Source organism: Vombatus ursinus, unplaced genomic scaffold (assembly GCF_900497805.2).
Source record: "Vombatus ursinus unplaced genomic scaffold, bare-nosed wombat genome assembly UNPS02014805.1, whole genome shotgun sequence".
NCBI lineage: Eukaryota > Metazoa > Chordata > Mammalia > Diprotodontia > Vombatidae > Vombatus > Vombatus ursinus.
In genome coordinates this window covers 9,562,079-9,582,298 of record NW_020954583.1, presented here as the reverse complement: position 1 = coordinate 9,582,298, position 20,220 = coordinate 9,562,079, and the positions used below count along the sequence as shown (strand labels likewise).

General features: G+C 36.2%; 1 pseudogene; it reads left to right on the top strand.

Moving 5' to 3' along the window:
- Positions 1–1,382: 1,382 nt before the first annotated feature.
- Positions 1,383–2,679, top strand: LOC114051770 (annotated as a pseudogene).
- Positions 2,680–20,220: the final 17,541 nt, after the last annotated feature.

Below are 20,220 nucleotides of genomic sequence, written 5' to 3'. Positions count from 1 at the left end.
AAATTTGAGGGAATGACATTAAAAAATTAAGGAATGAGAAAGAGAAATATATTGGTTGCAGAAGTTAGGGAGAAGTAGAATAGGGTAAATTATCTCACATGAAGAAGTGAGAAATATCTATTACAGTGGAGGGGAAGATGAGAGGGAAGGTAATAGGCATTTCTTGAATCCTACTCTCATCAGTATTGGATAAAAGAGGGAATAATACACACAATCAGTTGACTATAGAAATTTCTCTTGCCAACAGGGATGTAGAAGGGGAGGAGATTAAGTTGGTAGTTGTTTTCATTTTCAAAGAGGACCAAAATGACATCACTACATTAGAGTCAAATTTTAGTGTGCCTGAATGTGGTATGAGCTCAAAAGGCTCTACTACAGATCAGGCACAAATAGTCCATGTGAACTTTTGGAGTGAATTCTCTAAGTTTACATATCTTTCATTTCTCTTGAGCTATTTCAATTCGGCTTTTGCTCATACAGCACAGTACCTTTTCCCATGGGGGCATGCTCTACAGTCCTGGGCCAGTGTCTCCCATGTTATACAATCAATTCCAAAGTTCTTTAGAGTGACCTTGAGAATGTCCTTGTATCCTTTCTTCTGATCACTATGTGAATGCTTGCCCTGTGTGAGCTCTCCATAAAATAATCTTTTTGGCATTCATATGTTTTGCATTTGAACATCATGGCCAGCCCATCAGAGTTGCACTCTCTGAAGCAGAGTTTGAATGCTTGGCAGTTTAGTTTGAGAAAAGACTCAGTGCCTGGTATTTTATCCTGCCAAGTGATCTTCAGACTCTTCCTAAGATAATTCAAATGGAAGCAATTCAGTCTCCTGACATGATGCTAGTATACTGTCCAGGTTTCATGGACATATAGCAATGTGGTAAGCACAAGGGCTCTATAGACCTTCAGTTTGGTAGTCAGTCTAATATCTATTCTGTCCAATACTTTCCTTTGGAGCCTCCAAAACACTGAGCTAGCTCTGGCAATGTGTTCATCAACCCCATTATCAATGTGTACATCTTTGAAAGGTACACTACCAAGGTAAGTAAACTTATCCACAGTGTTCAAAACTTCTCCAATTGCTGTAACTGATGGTTCAACATATGAATGGTGTACTGGTGCCTGATGGAACACCTGTGTTTTCCTTTGTTAGGACAAAATTAGCACAGGCTGCAGAGAATCAATCCATATTTTGTTGCTTCTCAGCTTCAAAGGCTGTACTGAGTGTGCAATCATCTGCAAACAGAAAATCATGCACCAGGAGAAGGAGGTGTTCCCTTAGGTGAGCCCACCCATTTAACGTTCCCCCACAGTATAGGTAGACACCTCGGCTTCTGTTCTCTGATCCCAGTGGAGGAAGCCCCAACTAGAAACTTAACATGTCTATTTGCAAGATCCAGGCAAGAGAGATCATTGACTTTAATGGAAACTCCACTGTTGAAGTTGATCTCTACACTGAAAATGGTCTCTTCTGAGCTGCTGTGCCCAATGGTGCTTCTACCAATATCCAGGAAGCCCTGGAGATTTGAGACAATGATAAGACCCAATACATGGGCAAAAATGCCTCAAAAGCAGTTGAGCACATCAATAAAACTATTGCCTGACCCTGATTAGCAAGAAACTGAATGCTATGGAGCAGAGGAAGATCGACAAATTGATGACAGAGATGGATGGCACTAAGAATAAATCTAAATTTGGTGCGAATGTGATATTGGGAATGTCTTTGGGAGTTTGTAAGGCTGGCACTGCTGAGAAAGGTGTCTCCCTGTTCCATCATATTGCTGACCTTTCAAGCAATTATGAAGTCATTCTGCCCATTCCAGCCTTCAGCATGATCAATGGTGGTTCCCATGTTGGTAACAAGTTGGCAATGTTTCATGATCCTCCCTGCTAGTGTAGTAAACTTTAAGGAGGCCATGCACATTGGAGCTGAAGTCTACCATAACCTGAGGTGCATGATTAAGCAAAATATGGATAGGATGCTAGAAACATAGGGTATAAGGGTGACTTTGCTCCTAACATCCTGGATAATAAATATAATTTGGAGCTGCTAAAGAATCCTGTTGATAAGGCTGGCTATACTGATAAGGTTGTAATTTGCATGGATGTTGCTGCCTCAGAATTCTTCTTATCTGGGAAAGATGACTTGGATTTCAAGTCTTGTGATGATTTCAGCAGATATATCTCCACTTCTGAGCTTGGGGACCTCTACAAGAACTTCATCAAGGATTATCCCATGGTGTCTATTGAAGATCCCTTTGACCAGAATTATTTGGAAGCTTGGAAGAATTTCGCTGCTACTGCAGGCATCCAGGTGGTAGGGAATGATCTCACAGTGACGACCCCAAGCAGATTGAAAAGTCTGTGAGAGAGAAAGCCTGCAATTGCCTCCTACTCAAAACGAACCAGATTGACTCTTTGGCTGCATCTGTCCAAGCATGCAAGCTGGCCCAGACCAATGGTTGGGGAGTAATAGTTTCCCATCATTCTGAGGAGACTGAAGATACCTTCATTGCAGACCTGGTGATGGGTCTCTGCATTGGGCAGATCAAGATTGGTGCCCCCTGTCAATCTGAGCATCTGGCCAAGTATAACCATCTTCTCAGAACTGAGGAAGAGCTGGGCACCAAGGCTAAATTTGATGGAAGAAACTTCAGAATCCCTCCAGTTAAGTAAGTACTGTGGCCAGGAGGCTTCAGAGATTCCAGTTAACAGTCACTTCTGTAGACATCTGCTCCTGTTCTAAGAATGGGTAGCACTAAGTACTAGACCAGTTTTGTTTTGAGGGTAGGGGCCCTGGCTGCTCAACCCTCCAACTTTCTGTGATGTTCTCAGTGCTTTGTTAGAACTGTCTTACCAGAAACTACTTTATCATCTGGCACTCTGTATGAAGACCCTTATCATATTGTGACTGGGATAGAATGGCCTGTTTTCACCCCCAATCCTGGTGTTGATGTGTGGAGTCATGTACTTGTGATGCAGTCTTGATGAGCCCACAGGCCAGATCTTTAATGGCTGCTATGTGCAGAATAAAAGTATTCAGTGAACAACTGGAAAAAAAATCATGCACCAACACTCCTTCCACCTTGGTCTTGGACTGTAGTCTTTTCAACTTGAAGAATTTACCATCAGTGCCATAACTGACCTTGATGTCATGTTCATCCTTTCTGAAAGCATTTGATAACATGGCTGAAAACATCATGCTGAAAAACATGGGAGCAAACATACAGCCTTGTTTCACTCCATTAGTGATCAGGAAAGCACAAGAACATTGTCCATTATCCAGAACCCAGGCAAGCATGCCATTGTGAAATTGACATACAATGTTGATGAACTTCTCCAGGCAACCAAAATAAGTAAAGGTTGGGGTAATGACATAAGGGAGGACAGTTCAGGGGAAGTGGTAGACAGAAACAAAACACTGGTGATGTGGGAAAGGGTGAAAGGAAAGAGAGGACAAATAGGAGCAAGAATGGGATGGAGGGAAATGCACAAATAGTAATCCTAACTGTGATTGTGAATGGGATGAACTCTTGTAAAACAGAAATGAATAGCAGGGTAGATCAAGAACCAGAATGCTACAAAATGTTTCTTACAAGAAACACACTTGAAGCAGACACATACACAGAGTAAAGGTAAGGGGCTGGGTCAGAATCTATTATGTTTCAACTCAAGTCAAAAAAAAAAGAAAAAAAGAAAAACAAAGCAAAGCAGATGTAGTAGTCCTTATTTTAATCAAAGTAAAAACAAAAAATAGAGCTAATTAAAATAAATAAGGAAGGAAACTACAACTTGCTAAAAGCTACCATAGACAATGAGCAATCAAATTAGAAGACCAAGGAATTGTTTACTTGTTAGATCTACGGAGATGGGAGGAATTCATGATCAAACAAGAGATAGAGTGTTACAAAATGTAGAATAAATAATTTTGATCATATTAAATTGAAAAGCTTTTGTAGAAATAAAACCAATGTAACCAAGTTTAGAAGGAAAGCAGAGAAACAATTTTTACAAGTGTCTCTGACAATGTCCTCATTTCTCAAATATATAGAGAACTGAGTCCATTTTATGAGAACAGAAGGCATTCCCCATTTGATAAGTGGTCAAAGATTATGAAAGAGGAGTTTTCAAATAAAGAAATCAAAGCTATTTACAGACATATTAAGTAGTGCTCTAAATCACTTTTGATTAGAGAAATGCAAATTAAAACAACTTTGAAATACTCCCTCATACCAATCAGATCAGCTAACATGACAAAAAAAGGAAATGATAAATGTTGGAGAGGATATGGGAAAATTGGAACACTAATGCATTGTTGATGGAGTTGTGAACTGATCCATAATTCTGGAGAGTAATTGGGAACTATACTCAAAAGGCAACCAAATTGTGCATACCCATTGATCCAGAACTACCACTGTTAGATGTGTATCACAAAGAGATGATAAAAAGGGAAAAAGGACTCACATGTGCAAAAATATTTATAGCAGCCCTTTTCATGGTGGAGAAATATTGAAATCTGAGGAGATGCCCATCAAATGTGGAATAGCTGAACAAGCTGAATATGAATGTGATGAAATACTATTGTGCAATAAGAAATGCTAAACACAAAAAAGGGAGCAACTTGGTGGTGCAGTGGATAGAGTACCATCCCTAGAGTTGCGAGAATCTGAGTTGAAATCCAGCTTCAGACACATAACATTTACTAGCTGTGTGACCCTGAGCAAATTACTTAACTCCAATTGCCTCACCAAAAAAAAAAAAATGCTGAACATGCAGATTTCAAACAAACCTGGAAAAACTTGCACAAACTGATGAAAGGTGAAATGAGCAGAAGCAGAAAAAAACCATTGTGCACACTATCAGCAATATCATTTGATGATCAACTATTAATAATTAAGCTCTTCTCAGCAATACAATGATCCAAGACAAGAACAAAGGACTCATGAAGGAAAATGCTGTACATATGCAGATAAAGAACTCATGTACTCATAATGCAGATCATATATGTGTGTATGCACACACACACACACACACACACATATATATATATATATATATATATTTATATTCATGCTGTCTCCCCCATTATATTTTAGGCTTGTTGAAGGCAGGGGTTGTCTTTTACATCTCTTGTAGCCCGGTGCATAATATGTCCCTAACAGATATTTATTTATTGATTGATTTTTAGCAGAAGAAGTTACACGTTTGGACCTGTGCTTTAGAAAAAATCACTTTGATAGCTGAATGTATGATTGAACTGAGAGAAACTAGTGGTAGGCAAACTATTACAATGGTTCAGGTCTGAAGAGATGAAGACCTTTACTAGAGAAATGGCAGTATCAGAGGAAAGAATATGCTACATAAGCAAGAAATATTAGATAGGAGGTGTGGAGTCACCCCAAAGTCAAAGCAGTGACTTACTTGAGCTCTCCCCAAACACCTTGAAATAACTGTAAAAAATGACTTTAAATAAATTCTAGAGCAGCAGAACCCAGAAAAAGATAGAGTGAAACAAATTTCCAGCCCAAGACAACCTGGATGGTTGGTTGGAAAGTTCTATTGTGCTGGGAAGGGAGATAAGTGGAGTTCAGCATTGGCCATGTATGCTGTACAGGAAAAGACCAGACCTCAGAGAACCTGGAGCAGCACTCAGGAGATTGAAGCAAGGGGAGATGTGACAGTTTCCAGACTTCTCAACACACAAACACCAAAGACAAATTAGAAGGTCAGTAGGAAAGGTCTGTTGGACCATGGTGAGAGAGGAGCTCTGTCCTGTCTCAGGACCTATGCAGTCTCAGGGCAGCTGCTGCGTGGCGAGTGCCCAGCCCACAGACTGAGGTGGAATCACGTGGCTTATCAGAGGGGGATTGCAGAGCTCTCTTTGCTGGTGCTGAAGCAGGATTGTCTTGTTTTGCCTGTGCTTAGATCTGAGTTGCAGCTCTGGTGGGCAGTGCTGGGGCAAGGAGGAAAGCTGGTGTGGTGGAGCTTGTGGTGGCAGTGGAAAGTAAATCCTTCTCAGAGTTCCAAGGCAGAAAAGAGTGCTTGTGGTCACTTGTAGACTAGAACACAGGCCAGGAAAGCAATAAACACCTTGCCCTTCATCATACCACCTTGGAAGAACTGAAAATTTGCGGGTCCCTGCAAGTATCTCTGAAAACAGCTGCACAAAACCCCTGAAACTTGAGACAGTACATTCTCCACACTGGAAGCAGACCCCTACCTTAACAAAGAGCTAAAAACTCAAATAATTGGCTGGGAACATGTGCAAATAACTGAAAAAAATCAGGCTATAGGATCTTACTTTGGTGACAAAGAAGATCAAAACATACACTCAGAAGAAGACAACAAAGTCAAAGCTCCTACATCCAAAGCCTCCAAGAAAAAAAATATGAATATGAAAATATGAATATGTGCCATGGAAGAGCACAAAAATGATTTTGAGAAGCAAGTACAAGAAGTACAGGACAAACTGGGAAGATAAATCAGAGTGATGTAAGAAAATCATGAAAAACAAGTCAATAGCTTTTTTAAAGGAAACCCAAAAAAAACTGAAGAAAATAGTACCTTAAAAATAAACTAATCCAAATGGCAAAATGAGTCCAAGAAGCCAATGAAGACAATGATGCCTTAAAAAACAGAATTAGCCTAATGGAAAAGAAGTCCAAAAACTCACAGAAGAAAATAATTCCTTAAAAATTAGAATGGAGTAAATGGAAGCTAATGACTTCCTGAGAAATTAAGAAATTGTAAAACAAAAACAAAAGAATGAAAAAAAATAGTAGACAATGTGGAATATCTTATTGGAAAAACAGCTGTCCTGGAAAATAGATCCAAGAGAGATAATTTTAAAATTATTGAACTACCTAAAACCTATGATCCAAAATAGAGCCTAGACATCATCATTTAAGAAATTATCAAGGAAAACTGCCCTGATATTCTAGAACCAGAGGGCAAAATAGAAATTGAAATAATCCACTGATCATCTCCTGAAAGAGATTTCCAAAGGAAAACTCTTGGATTATTGTAGTCAAATTCCAGAGTTCCCAGGTCAAGGAGAAAATATTGCAAGCAATCAGAAAGAAACAATTCAAATATTGTGGAAACACAATCAGGATAACACAAGATTTAGCAGCTGCTGCATTAATGGATCTGAGGGCTTGGAATATAATATTCTGGAGGTCAAAGGAGCTACAATTGATACAAGAATCACACAATCAACAAAACTGAGTATAATCCTTGAGGGGGGAAAAAAAACTAGACATTTAGTGAAATAGAGAACTTTGAAGTATTCTTGTTGAGAAGACCAGAGTTGAATAGAAATTTTTACTTTCAAATGAAAGACTCAAAAGAAGCATGAAAAGTAAACAGGAAAGAGAAATCATAAGGAACTTATTAAAGTTGAACTGTTTACATTCATATATGGAAAGATGATATTTGTAACTTATGGGACCTTTGTCAATATTAGGGTAGTTGGAGGGAAAAAATTATATGGATAGATAGATTGATTGATTGATAGACAGAGGGCAAAGGGTGAGTTGAAGATGAAGGAGTGATATTTAAAAAAATAAAGTTAAGGGGTAAAAGAGGATTATACTGTGAGAAAGAGAAAGGGAGAGGTAGAATGGTGTAAATTATTTCACATAAAACATAAGAAAAAAGCTTATACAGTGGGGGAAGGTAAGAAGGAATGAGTAAATCTTGTTCTTATCAGATATGGCTTGAGAGGGAATAACATATACACTCAATTGAGGATAAAAATCTATCTTACCCTTTAGGAAAATGAGGGGATAAGAGAGTGGGGGATGATAGAAGGGTGGGCAGATTGGGGGAGAGGGTAATCAGAAGCCAACATGTCTGAGGAGGGACAGGGTTAAAAGATAGAATAGAATAAATGGGGGTGGGATAGGATTAAGGGAAATATACTCAGTTTATCACAACATGACTACTATGGAAGTGTTTTGTATGACTACACATGTATAACATTGATCTAGTTGCTTGCCTTCTCAATGAGGGTGGGTAGGGAGGGAGGAAGGGAGAAAATTTGGAACCCAAAGTTTTAAAAACAAATGTTAAAAATTGTTTTCACATGCAACTGGGAAATAAGACATACAGGCAATGTGGTATAAAAATCTATCCAGCCCTATAGTAAAATAGAAGGGGAAGGTGATACTAGAAAGGGGTGATAGAAGAGAGGGCAGATTAAGGGAAGGGGTATTCAGAATGCATGTCATCTTGGGGTGGGGGGAGGGGTGAGATGGGGAGAAAATTTGGAACTTAATCTTGTGGAAGTGAATGCTGAAAATTAAAAATAAATAAATTAATAAATGTTTAATATTAAAAAAAAGCCACAGCCACCTAAGTCTTTAGCATCTACCACCCTGATCAATCAGCAGCCACCAACATTGAGGCAAGACCCTCCACCAGTAAAAAGATTATGATTCACTAAAGGCTTAGATAGTGGTCAATATTTTTTTTTTAGCAATAAAGTATTTTTAATTAAGGAAAAAAAATAAATATTATAAAAGTGAAATTTGCAGACCTTGTCTACAAATCAATAGGGAGTGAACTGAGAGACAACGAGGATTCAAAGATAACTTCTGGGTTGAATTTGGAGATATATTTATATATATTATGTATAGATATTTATTTTTCTTCCTTCTTTGATTATAAACTCCCTAGCTCATATTTTGTTTACAATTTACATTACATTACATTTGTATTCCCAGAATTTAACACAATAGCTGGTACATATTTCATTCTTGATGTGTATATCATTCATTGATTAAGTTTTACCTTACATTTCTATAGTTCTTTAAGATTTTCAAAGTGATTTCTTTGTAATAACAGTTTAAAGTAATTAGACAAGTATTATTCCCCTCACTTCAGGCATTTAATTCTTTAAACAAATAGTTCTAAATTTTCTACTATATGCAAGAAACTGTGAGAAGTGCTAGGGATAAGAAAGTGAGGAAAAATTTATAGTCTCTATTCTAAGGAATTTACAGTCTGGAAGGGGGTGGTATTATGGAACGTAATAATATAACATGCAATAAGGATAAAGGAGGAATCCAGATGAAGTGCTTTAAAAAATTTTGAGGGATGAGAGGTCACTTTCAGATTGAAGGACCAGGGAACTTTTCTTCCAGGAGGTAACATCTGATCTGGGCCATGCAGGGAGAGAAGTGTTTCAACAAATGGAGATGAGGGAATGTATTCCAGATATATGACTGCTAGAGAAAATATATGGAATTAGGACATAACAGCTTGATATCATAGGATAATAGAATCGTAGATTAAGAGCTAGAAGTGACTCAGAGGCTAGCTAGTCCAACCATATCATTTCAAATGGAAACTCAAAAAACAGCCTATAGTTCACTTTGGTCAGAATATAGTGTCAGAAGCATATAAAAACTAGAAAGAATGGAGTTAGACTATGAAGAGTCTGAAATTAAAGGCTAAGTATTTTTTTTTGTCTGTTTGCTTTTATTTTCTACCCTATAGAAAATAAGGAGTTCCTGAAAGTTTTGAATCCAGAGAATGACACAGACATGCATATGGAAGATTATTTTGACCACTGAATAAAGGATAGAAACATTGCAGGCAGTAAAAAAAAAATAAGAGATTCATATATAGGGAGAAATTAAAGAAATAGAGTAAAAAAACTGATTAAAAAAACTCTCGGGGGCAGCTAGGTGGCACAGTGGATAGAGCACTGGCCCTGAAGTCAGGAGGACCTAAATTCAAATCTGGTCTCAGACCAAACTCTTAACACTTACCAGCTGTGTGACCCTGGGCAAGTCTCTTAACCCCAATTGCCTAAATAAAAATCTCATTTGTATGGAGGAAAATTGAAATTGAAGATTCAATGAAAATTCCTGTTTTAAACTCAGATGGTAGTGTTATTAACAGAAAGAGGAAAATTTGCAGGAAGGACTAATTTTAAGGGGAAAATAATGAATTAATTTTGGGACATATTATTTTCAGCTGTCAGAAGAACAATAATCTGAGAAGGCAACTGGAAATAAAACAATCAGGAGAGAGACTGGGTTTGAATGTAAATGCATTGTGGAGTCATCTGTGTGAAAGTGATAATTAAATCTATCAATACTTAGGAGGTAGTAGAAGGGTGATGAGCTAATGAAGGGATTTACAAACCAGTGGTTAACAAGAGGAGAACCAGAATAGAATATTATCAGGAAATCCAAGGAAGGGAACAGTATTGGAAAGGAGAGGAGGGAAAGGCTGAGGTGAGCAGCACTATAAATGTCTTCAGAATGGTTACTGATTATGGGGAAATAGATTCATATGTATTGCTGAAATATTATTACTAATTATCACCACACTCCTTTGTATTCATTGCTGAGGGGAATGTATGTGTGTGTGTGTGTGTAAGATGGAGGTTTCCACGGGTATGAACATTGCATATAATGTCAGGTCTTTTCCATGTATTGATTTGTTTTACTAAATGTTTTTCTCTTCATCCTTTTTATTTTTATTTTAAAACCAAAAAAAAAAAATCATCTGAGATATGTCTCAGAGGAGGGGTGAGGATACAGGGGGAAATAAAAGTGATGTAAAACTAAATGATATCAATAAAAATGAGATAATTGGTGAGCATGGAGAGAACAGTCACAGCAGTCTGGGAGGGATGGAAGTTTAATTTCCAGTTGCTTATGAATGACATATCAGTGGTAGAAACCTGGAAACAGTGAGTATAAGAAGTCTTCCTAAAAGTTTATCAATAAAGGGAGAAAAAATACCGGACGTTAGTTTAAAGGGAAGGCAGGAAAAGGTAAAGAGTTTTTTTTTTAATTAAGGCTAGGTATGGCCGGTGAATGCTTTTAGGAACTTGAGAAAGTAACTAATACAGAAGAAGAGTGGTCAAGCAAAAGAAAAAAGAAATCATTAATGCAGCAAGATTTTGGAGGAGATTTTAAAGAGGAAATTGTAGCAATGGGATACATAAAGGAATGTAACTTGGCAAGAATGAGGGCTACCTGATTTTTTGAAACTCAGAGGAAGTGGGGGGTGCACCATAAGCAAGAATGTACAGTTGTTTTGGTGAGTGAAAGTTTTAAGATGAGAGTTGTCATGTTTCCTCTCCTTTAATAAAGTAGGATGTTGCTGAAGTCATTCAGTGAGAATGAAGGGGAATGGGGTAGAATTGGAGAATGATGTGAGAGAATGTTTAGAAACAATTATTAGAGAGTGTGAGAAGGGTCAATCTGACACAAATAAAAGACTGCACTCTAGAGCAGGCTTTCAGAGACAGACTGTATAGGCTTCTGGGAATGTAGTCCAGGACAGATAGTATTGTTTTATTACCAGTCTACCTAGAGATTAAAATCTCTTCCATGTATTGAATCCTAAATATGTTCCAGACTACCAGATAAAATATATGGAATTAGGAGATAACAGCATATCATAGATTTAGTTCCAGAATGATTTCAGAGGGCATTGAGAGCTGTGACTCACTGAGGACCATATGTAAAGTGTGCATTAGAGAGAAGGCTTGAACAAGTTGTGTGTGTGTGTGTGTGTGTGTGTGTGTGTTTCAATTCAAGACCAGAGTGTATAAAGATATTCACTACAAAATTATGCCAGACTGTTTTTATTTATTATCTTATTGATCATGTGTGCATATCTAATCTTTTTGTGTTCTTTTATACACACCTTAAGGACAGAGAACTAGTGTTTGATTTCTTTTCATCCCTACCATGCTTGTACATATGATAGATGTTCAATAAAAAACATTTAAGGGAATAATAAGCAACCAGAATTATTAATTGCATATATATCAGAGTTTTAAAAAGTAGAGGAATAGAACACTGTAATGACATCTATACTTTCCTTTCTTTAGTTAGTTTGACAGGATAATTCCGAGGGGCTTTGATGAATTTCCTATACTGCCAGATAGCAGGTAGGCCTACCATGGAAGCAAAGGTGCAAATACAGGCCTGAGAATTAGTTTAACTTATGCAGAATTTTTATGGTCATAATAATTACAAAAAATTAGTCATACTGAAAAAAAGATGGTATACTTAATAAATGATATGTAATAGCCTTTTTAGCTCACATTTTTGAGCTATCAAACACCTTCATTTCGGTAGGCCTTACATTGCCTCTGAATTGCCTAAAAATGCCCATTGGTGTTCTTTCTTCACGTTTACCATATAGTCTTTCTTCATTTTAAACTAGAAATGTAACAAATTGTAATCAATGAGTGATTTGACAAAGCACAGTGATTGGAAATTGCCAATAAACAGGTTCTAATTCATATTAGAAAAGAAAAATGGCCCAAGTCGATGAACATATTTTAAAAAATGAATTTTAATCAATGTGCATTATAGCTAACAAGCTTTCAGGTACTGAGCTACACAAAGGTTAACAACACATACTTGAGATTCCCCTGAAAATCTCTATGGATTTTCTTCAGAAGCTTTTCAAATGCTGATGAGGAGGAAACATGTATTCTCATGCAACATATATGTCAGGTTTAGAATGGGTAATGATTTCCAAAAATGGAGATCATCCTATTTCCCATGGAGGCAGATGGCTGTGCCATGCACTATTGTTCTCACACTTTTCTACCTGTGACTACAGTTAGTATACATGCTTCCTATAATTACTGCTTAATAAAAGAGAGACTTTCTTTGACAACATTTCCCAGAGGTACATTGTGAATAAAAAAAATATGTTTCACAGTAACTTTTCTTGAGTTGGTCATTAGTCAGAGGTAACTGAATTATTCAAACTGCAGGTACAAGACACACATATATATATATGTGTGTGTGTGTGTGTGTGTGTGTGTGTGTATAATGGAAAATTTGAATTTTGTAGTAAATAATAATTATCATGGTATTTCTTCAGATATACAAAGATCTTAAAGAAATAATTTAGATATAAGTATACATCTCCAATATAGAAACATGAAAGCAGAAGACACCATTGTTAATAGCTACTTCCTTCAGTTAAAATATAAAATTATGCCTTAGATGATTTCTTGATGATTTATATATTTGTTTCTATAAGGAAGTGTCAAGGTAACTATGAAAACAAAACTTAAAAGAGTAAAGATGTTATATGGCTTCTAAGAAAGGTTATGTGATCTTAGGCTTTCTTGAGAGTCATAGAATAAAGAGATTTTGGTCACCTGTGCTCAACTACAGTTTAGCCATACTTAGAGTATAACATTCAATTTAGACATTAAACTTTGGACATGCAATGAAAAGCAGTAAAAATGTCCAAAGAAATACAACTAGAATGATGAAGAACCTTGAATTCGTGTGATATGAGAATAAATTGAAGCAATCCTGGTGTTACAGCCTGAAAAAGAGAAAGCAAAGTAAAGAATAACTTTTTTCAAATATTTAAAGCATTGTCACATGGAAGGGGCAATTGGGTCTATTCTTCATGTCCCCATAAAAAAAGAACAGTGAGTGAGAATTACAAGGCTTGTCACAAGGAAAAAACTTCCTAAAAATTAGAACTACATTGAATTGACATGAGCTGCCATGACACATAGTCTCACTCCATTTACTTCTTATGGCAGAAGAGTATTCAATTACATGTCATAATTTGTTCAACTATTCCCCAGTTGATTATTCATAACTGTTAAAATTGTATAAATATTTATGTTCATATGGGTCCTTTTCCTTTTCCTTTTTTTGATTCTTTCTTTGATTTTCTTGTAACTGGTATTGGTAAGTCAAGGAATCATAGTATATGAATTTTTGGAGCATAGATTAAATGTCTTTCCTGAATGACTGCACTAATTCATAGCTCCACCAATACTATATTATTATGTCAGTTTCCTATAACTCCTCCAAAATATCAATTTTCCTTTTATTTCTTTTTTTCTTCTTTGCCAATCTGTTGGGTGTGAAGTAGAACATAGAACTTCTTTAATATGGATTTAATTATTACAAATTTTGACCATTTGTTTTATAGCTACTGATAACATTGGGTTTCTTTCTTACAAGGAAAAGTAAATGCAGTCCCCATTCTCAAGGAGCTCACATCTAAAAGGTAAGGGCAACATATATGTAAATAGGTACAAAGCAAATACATGCAGAACAGATGATAGGTAACATTGGAGGGGAAGACAATGAGGTAGGAGGGGGCTCAGGTTCAGTTTCCTCATTGATAAAATAGAAATAATAATATTGGCACCACCTATGCCACAGAGTTGTTAGAAGAAAACAAATAGAAGCTAATATTATGATATATTTTAAGGAATGGAGGACAGCTGGGAGCTTCATGGTGCTTAAAATTTAGGAGCAAAGCACATATATCACATTCCTTGACACCATCACATATTTAAGACATTTGAAAATATTCTTAAAGGAGACCTTATTCGTTAGAATGTATGTGTAGGGATGAATCATACTACCTCTTCCAATTCTTTCATTTAGAGAATTTCAGATGTAATTCAGCAACTATTCTGCAATGTATAGTCTTAGAGAGTTGCCTATGGCACTAAGAAATAAAGTAACTTGGTCACACTCCCAGTAAATTTCAGAGATATGATTTGAACCAAGGTCTTCCTGATTCTGAGGGTCTCTTATCATCATACCTGTTTTTATACATGCTTATGAACTGTTAAAGCAGAACATAAAGTATTCTATTGGAACAATCAACTAAATAATATATATATATATATATATTTATAATCACGTGCATGTGTGTAAGTATATGTATGCACATGTGTATATAATATATACACATACATGTGTATACACACACACACATACACACACCCCTGATAAACTCGATTTCTACCATTTCAGTTGCATTGATCTCTAAAACTTAATCTTAAAAGTGAAGTCTCACTAAAGACTTCTCAAAAAGTAGGTGGATGGTCAATGAAGGAAAGATAGGCTGTCAACTGTCCATAATGGATCTATTGGGATACCATGGCTGTTTTCTTCTGGTGCTGGTTTAAATTATTTCCCTTTCATACTGGAAGAGTGATCTTGAATATAGAACAAATTTCTATGGCTAAAATATTTAAAATGCAGAGGTGTCTATCCATAACAGGGAAAATTTTCTAATAGAACTGGCTCATTGGTATTCTAATTTCAGACCAGTCAAATGAACCATTGCTAATAATTACCACTGGAACTTTGGATAATGTAAATCAAATATCAGAAATCTGTCTTCCATGAAGGCTATGTCAGCATCCTAATTTTTCAACCACATGTAATATTATTTTTTTCTTAAAAAATGTAGAATTTACTGCAGCCTGATGAATTCTTTGTGACTTTTCATTTCTACATGCCCTTTTCCTCATAAGAACATTGTTGAACTAAAGACACTAAGGTAGATCAGGTCTACAAATTCAGATCAGGCTTCTAATGAACTATATAGCACATTCCTTGACACCATCACCTATTTAAGACATTTGAAAATATTTGTAAAGGAGGTCTTATTCAATAGAATGTATGTGTAGGGATGAATCATACTAACTCCTCCAATTTTAAACCTGGGTACATATAAAATGCACACTCTAGAGATGACCTACAGTTAAAATACCCACCACTGGTATATTGCTGTGTATTAGAGAAATATAACCAGGTAGTTAGATCGTAATGTGAGTCATTTGCTTTCAATCCAAATAATCTGTGAGAGGCCACATCAACCAAGGGTCCACAAAAAGAGAAAAGATGAAAGCAGAATAGTAAGAAAATAGTGATATAATAACACAATTATTTTTTTCTATTCCTGGCGAATCTCTCAGCCCACTCATTATGATGTAAGAGGCATGAATTATACAGCAACAATCAGTTTCACATTTTTACACCTTCCTTAAGAATTATTAAACCAATTGAAGAGTATTTGTTTTAAAGGATGTACTCTATTCTACCATTTTACCATTGTCAAAATAGAGACAGTTAGAACATTTTCCTAATGTAACTTAAAAAGAGGGATAAGACCTTTGCAATTAACTGTATTTTCTTTATCTTTCCTAAAATTAATTTTCATTATGAACTTATATTCAAAACCAGTTCCATAGTGATAATACTAGATATTAAATTGCTCTATTCATAGAATACTTGTTTTAAATGAAGCAAGTAATGAAAAAAATCATTTTGAAGTGGTTAGTATATACTAAGTACTGTGCCAAGCATAAGAGATAAAACTAGAAAAGTAAGACAGTATTGATTCACAAGGAACTCACATTCTAATAGAGTAAGACAATATACATAGGATATCAAAGCACCAAGTCATATGAAAAGGCTTCATGGTGCTTAGAATTTAGTAGCAAAGCAGATAGTAATGCACCTTCTTTATTATCATTTCTATTGATAAAAACTCCCTATTCTCTGACATTGAACAATTTGAACTTGAGAGGACTTTAGTCTTGAGAAAGATTTGTTTTGTTTTGTACTGTATTGTTTTCAGGGCCTTCAGGGGCTGTGGCTACTGAGAAGCCAGGTGCTACAGTACCTCCAAAGAGAATTGTCAGGTCATACTTCCACAAGGTTTGCTCCCTTGAACAATGGCTTTGTGAGGCTGTACTAGAATCAGGGTCTATACTCATAGGGGCACTCATTGTTGTTGTTGTTGTTTATTTGCTTATTATGATTTATCAACAACCACTTCCATAAGTTTTTGAGTTTTAAATTTTTCTCCCCTTCCCACCCCACCTCTTTCCCCAGATGGTATGCAAACTGATATAGGGTATACACATGCATTCCTATTAAACATATTTTCACATTAGTGATGTTGTAAGGAAGAATTAGAACCAATAGGAGGAATCACCAGAAAGAGGAAGCAAAACACAACAGAAGAAAAAAATAGTAAATATTACACTTCTATCTGCATTCAAGCATTTTCCATCATGAGGCCTTTGGAGATGTCTTATATTATTGCCTTTCTGATCAGTCTATACAAGTCTTTCCAGGTTTTTCTGAAGTCTGCTTGCTCATTATTTTTTGAATGAATAAGGTATTTATTAAGTGCTTTCTATGTTCACATCACTGTTCTAAGTACTGGGCATACAAGTAGAAAAGCAAGGTCTCTGTTCTCAAGGTGCTCACATTCTAATGGAGGATACAACATATAGCAAAAATTTGGGTTATAAATCCATTGGTAATGAATCTTCTTTGATGTCATTTCTACTGATAAAAAGTCCATTTTGTCCTGTAGGATTATACTCAGTTCTGCTGGGCAAATAATTCTTGATTGTAAGTCTGTATTTCCTGCCTTCTGGAACATTGTATGTCCATCTCTCCACTCTTTTGTAACAGTAGCTATTAAATTGTGAGTCATCTTGACTGCGACTCCTTGACATTTAAATTCTTTCTTTCTGGATACTTGCAAATTTTTTTCATTGCTTTGGAAGTTCTGGATTTTAGTTATAATGTTTCTAGGAGTTTTCCTTTGGGGTTCTTTCAGGAAGTTACTGGTAAATTCTTTCTATTTCTACATTGTTTTCTAGTTTTAACAGATCTGGGAAATTTTTTCTTTTAATATTTCTTGAAATATGATGTCTGGGCTGTCTTCTTAGTTATGGCTTTTTTTAAGTCATGTACCCTATTCATTGATCTCCTCTTTTTCTGTTTTATTAATGTAAGCATTTAGAGATATAAAACTTCCCATAAGAACTGCTTTCACTGCATCCCATAAATTTTGGTATGTTGTCTCATTATTGTCTTGCTCTTGGAATAATTTATTGATTGTTTCTATGATGTGTTGTTTGATCCATTTATTTTTTAGGATTAGATTATTTAGTTTCCAATTATTTTAGTCTATCTTTCCGTGGTTCTTTTTTACATGTAATTTTTAATTTGTTTATTTTGTGATTAAATTTATCTAGTTCAGAGAGGGGGAAGTTGAGGTCTCCCAATAGTATAGTTTGGCTCTCTATTTCTTCCTGTAACTCCCTTGACTTCTTCTCTAAGAATTTGGATGCTATACCATTTGGTGCATATAAGTTTAGTAATGATATTACTTCATTGTCTATGGTGTCTTTTAGCAGGACATAGTTTCCTTCCTTATCTCTTTTGATAAGATATATTTTTGCTTTTGCTTTGTCTGAGATCAGGATTGCTTCCCTGACTTTTTTTTATTTCAGCTGAAGCATAACATTTTCCACTCTAGCCTTTTACCTTTACCCTGTGTTTGTCCTTCTGTTTCAAATGTATTACCTGTAAACAACATATTGTAGGATTATGTATTTTTAATCCATTCTGCTATCTGCTTCTGTTTTATGGGAGCGTTCATCCCATTCACATTCACGGTTATTATCTGTATCTTTTTCTCCATTCTATCCCCTCCCCATTTATGCATTTCCTTCTCTTTTCTCCCTTTTTCTCCTTACTAGTGTTTTGCTTTTAACCAATGCCGCTGTCAGTCTGACCTCTCTTCTATTAGCTCTTTCCGTTTTCTTACCCTTCCCCTTTACTACTTCTTCCCTCCCTTCTATCATCCATCCTTTTTCTTTCCCCTTTTTCCTTATACTTCCTATACCTAACTAATTATGTTATCCCCTCCTTGAGCTAAATCTGATGAGAGTAAGGTTCAAACAATGCTCATCTCCCTCCCTTCTTTTCCTCTACTGCAATAGTTTTTTCTGCCTTTTCCTGTAACTTAATTTACCCTTGTCTACCTCCTCCTTTCCTTTTCTCTCGGTACATTTTCTTAGATCAGATTAATCCACTTACTTGGATCCATTTAACCCACTTGATAAGATTTTTTTTATTATTATATTAAAGTCAACTTATACCCACTCCCTCTATGTAGACTCCTTTAACATGGTGTAATAACAGTATAGTTCTTGAGAGTTACAAATGTCATCTTTTCTTGTAAGGATGAATACAGTTTGCCCTTATTAATAACATGTTGTTGTTGTTCTTCTTCTTCTTCTGTTCCATTTACCTTTTAATATCTCTGTTGAGTCTTGTATTTGAGATCAAATTTTCTGTTGAGCGCTGGTCTTTTTATCAGGAAGCTTTGGAAGTCCTCTATTTTTTTGAATAACCATCTCCTCTCCTGAAAGATCATGCTCATTTTTGCTGAGTAGTTGATCTTTGGTTGTAATCCAAGCTCCTTTGCCTTATGCAATATCATTTCCCACACCCTACAATCTTGTAATGTAGAAGCTGCAAGGTCCTGGGTAATCCTGACTGTGGTTCCATGATATTTAAATCATTTCTTTCTGCTTGCTTGAAGTATTTTCTCTTTGATCTGGTAATTTTAGAATTTGGCTTCTATATTCCTTGGCTTTCATTTTGGGATCTCTTTCAGGAAGTGATTGGTGTATTCTTTCTATGGCTATTTTACTCTGTGGTTTTAGGACCTCAAGACAGTTTTCCTTGATGATATCCTGAAAGATGGTGTTCAGGCTCTTTTTTTCATTGTGATTTTCAGGTAAACTGATACTTTTTAAATTGTCTCTCCTGGATCGATTTTTCAGGTCAGGTGTTCTACCAATGAAGTATTTTATGTTTTATCTATTTTTTTTTCATTCTTTTGTTTCTGTTTGACTATTAGCTTCCATTTGTCCAATTCTAATTTTTAACAAATTATTTTCTTGTATTAGATTTTGTGTCTCCTTCTCCATTTGGCCAATTGCATTTTTTAAGGACTTGTTTTCTACAGTTAATTTTTGTCCTTCCTTTTCTAAGCTATTGACTGTCTCATTTCTTTTCCCAGTTTTTCTTCTACCTCTCTTATTTGACTTTTAACATCCATCTTGAGCTCTTCCAAGAAGGCTTTTTGGGCTTCAGACCAGTTCATATTCCCTTTTGAGTGTCCAGATGAGGGTTTGTTGACAATGTTATCCTCTTCAGAATTTTTGCCTTGATCTGCACTGTTCTCATAAGAAAAATCTGTAGTATGTTTCTTTTTGCTCATGGCGTTTGCTTATTTCCTTTCCTTTAAAGAGATTGAGCTCTCCTGCTGAGGAGCAGGGGGCACTGACCCAAGCTTCTTGTGTTGGGATCCCTGGGCCTCATCACTGGCTTTGTATGCTGGGACCCCTGATGCTGTCAGTTGGTTGCTGTAGGGTTCTGGAAGCTTACCTTGTGTTGGGCTTTAATCAGCATCTCTGGAACTCTCGGGGTGGATTGGGTAGTGTGGTCCCTGGAATTTGTCTGCTCACTTGGGCCTTTTCTTCCTTGTGGTTTCTTCAGCTCCTTTTCAGATGGATGTTAAAGGATGTTTCTCCACCTGGGTCCCCTTTGAGCACTTTCTAGAGTTTTGCTGAGGCTC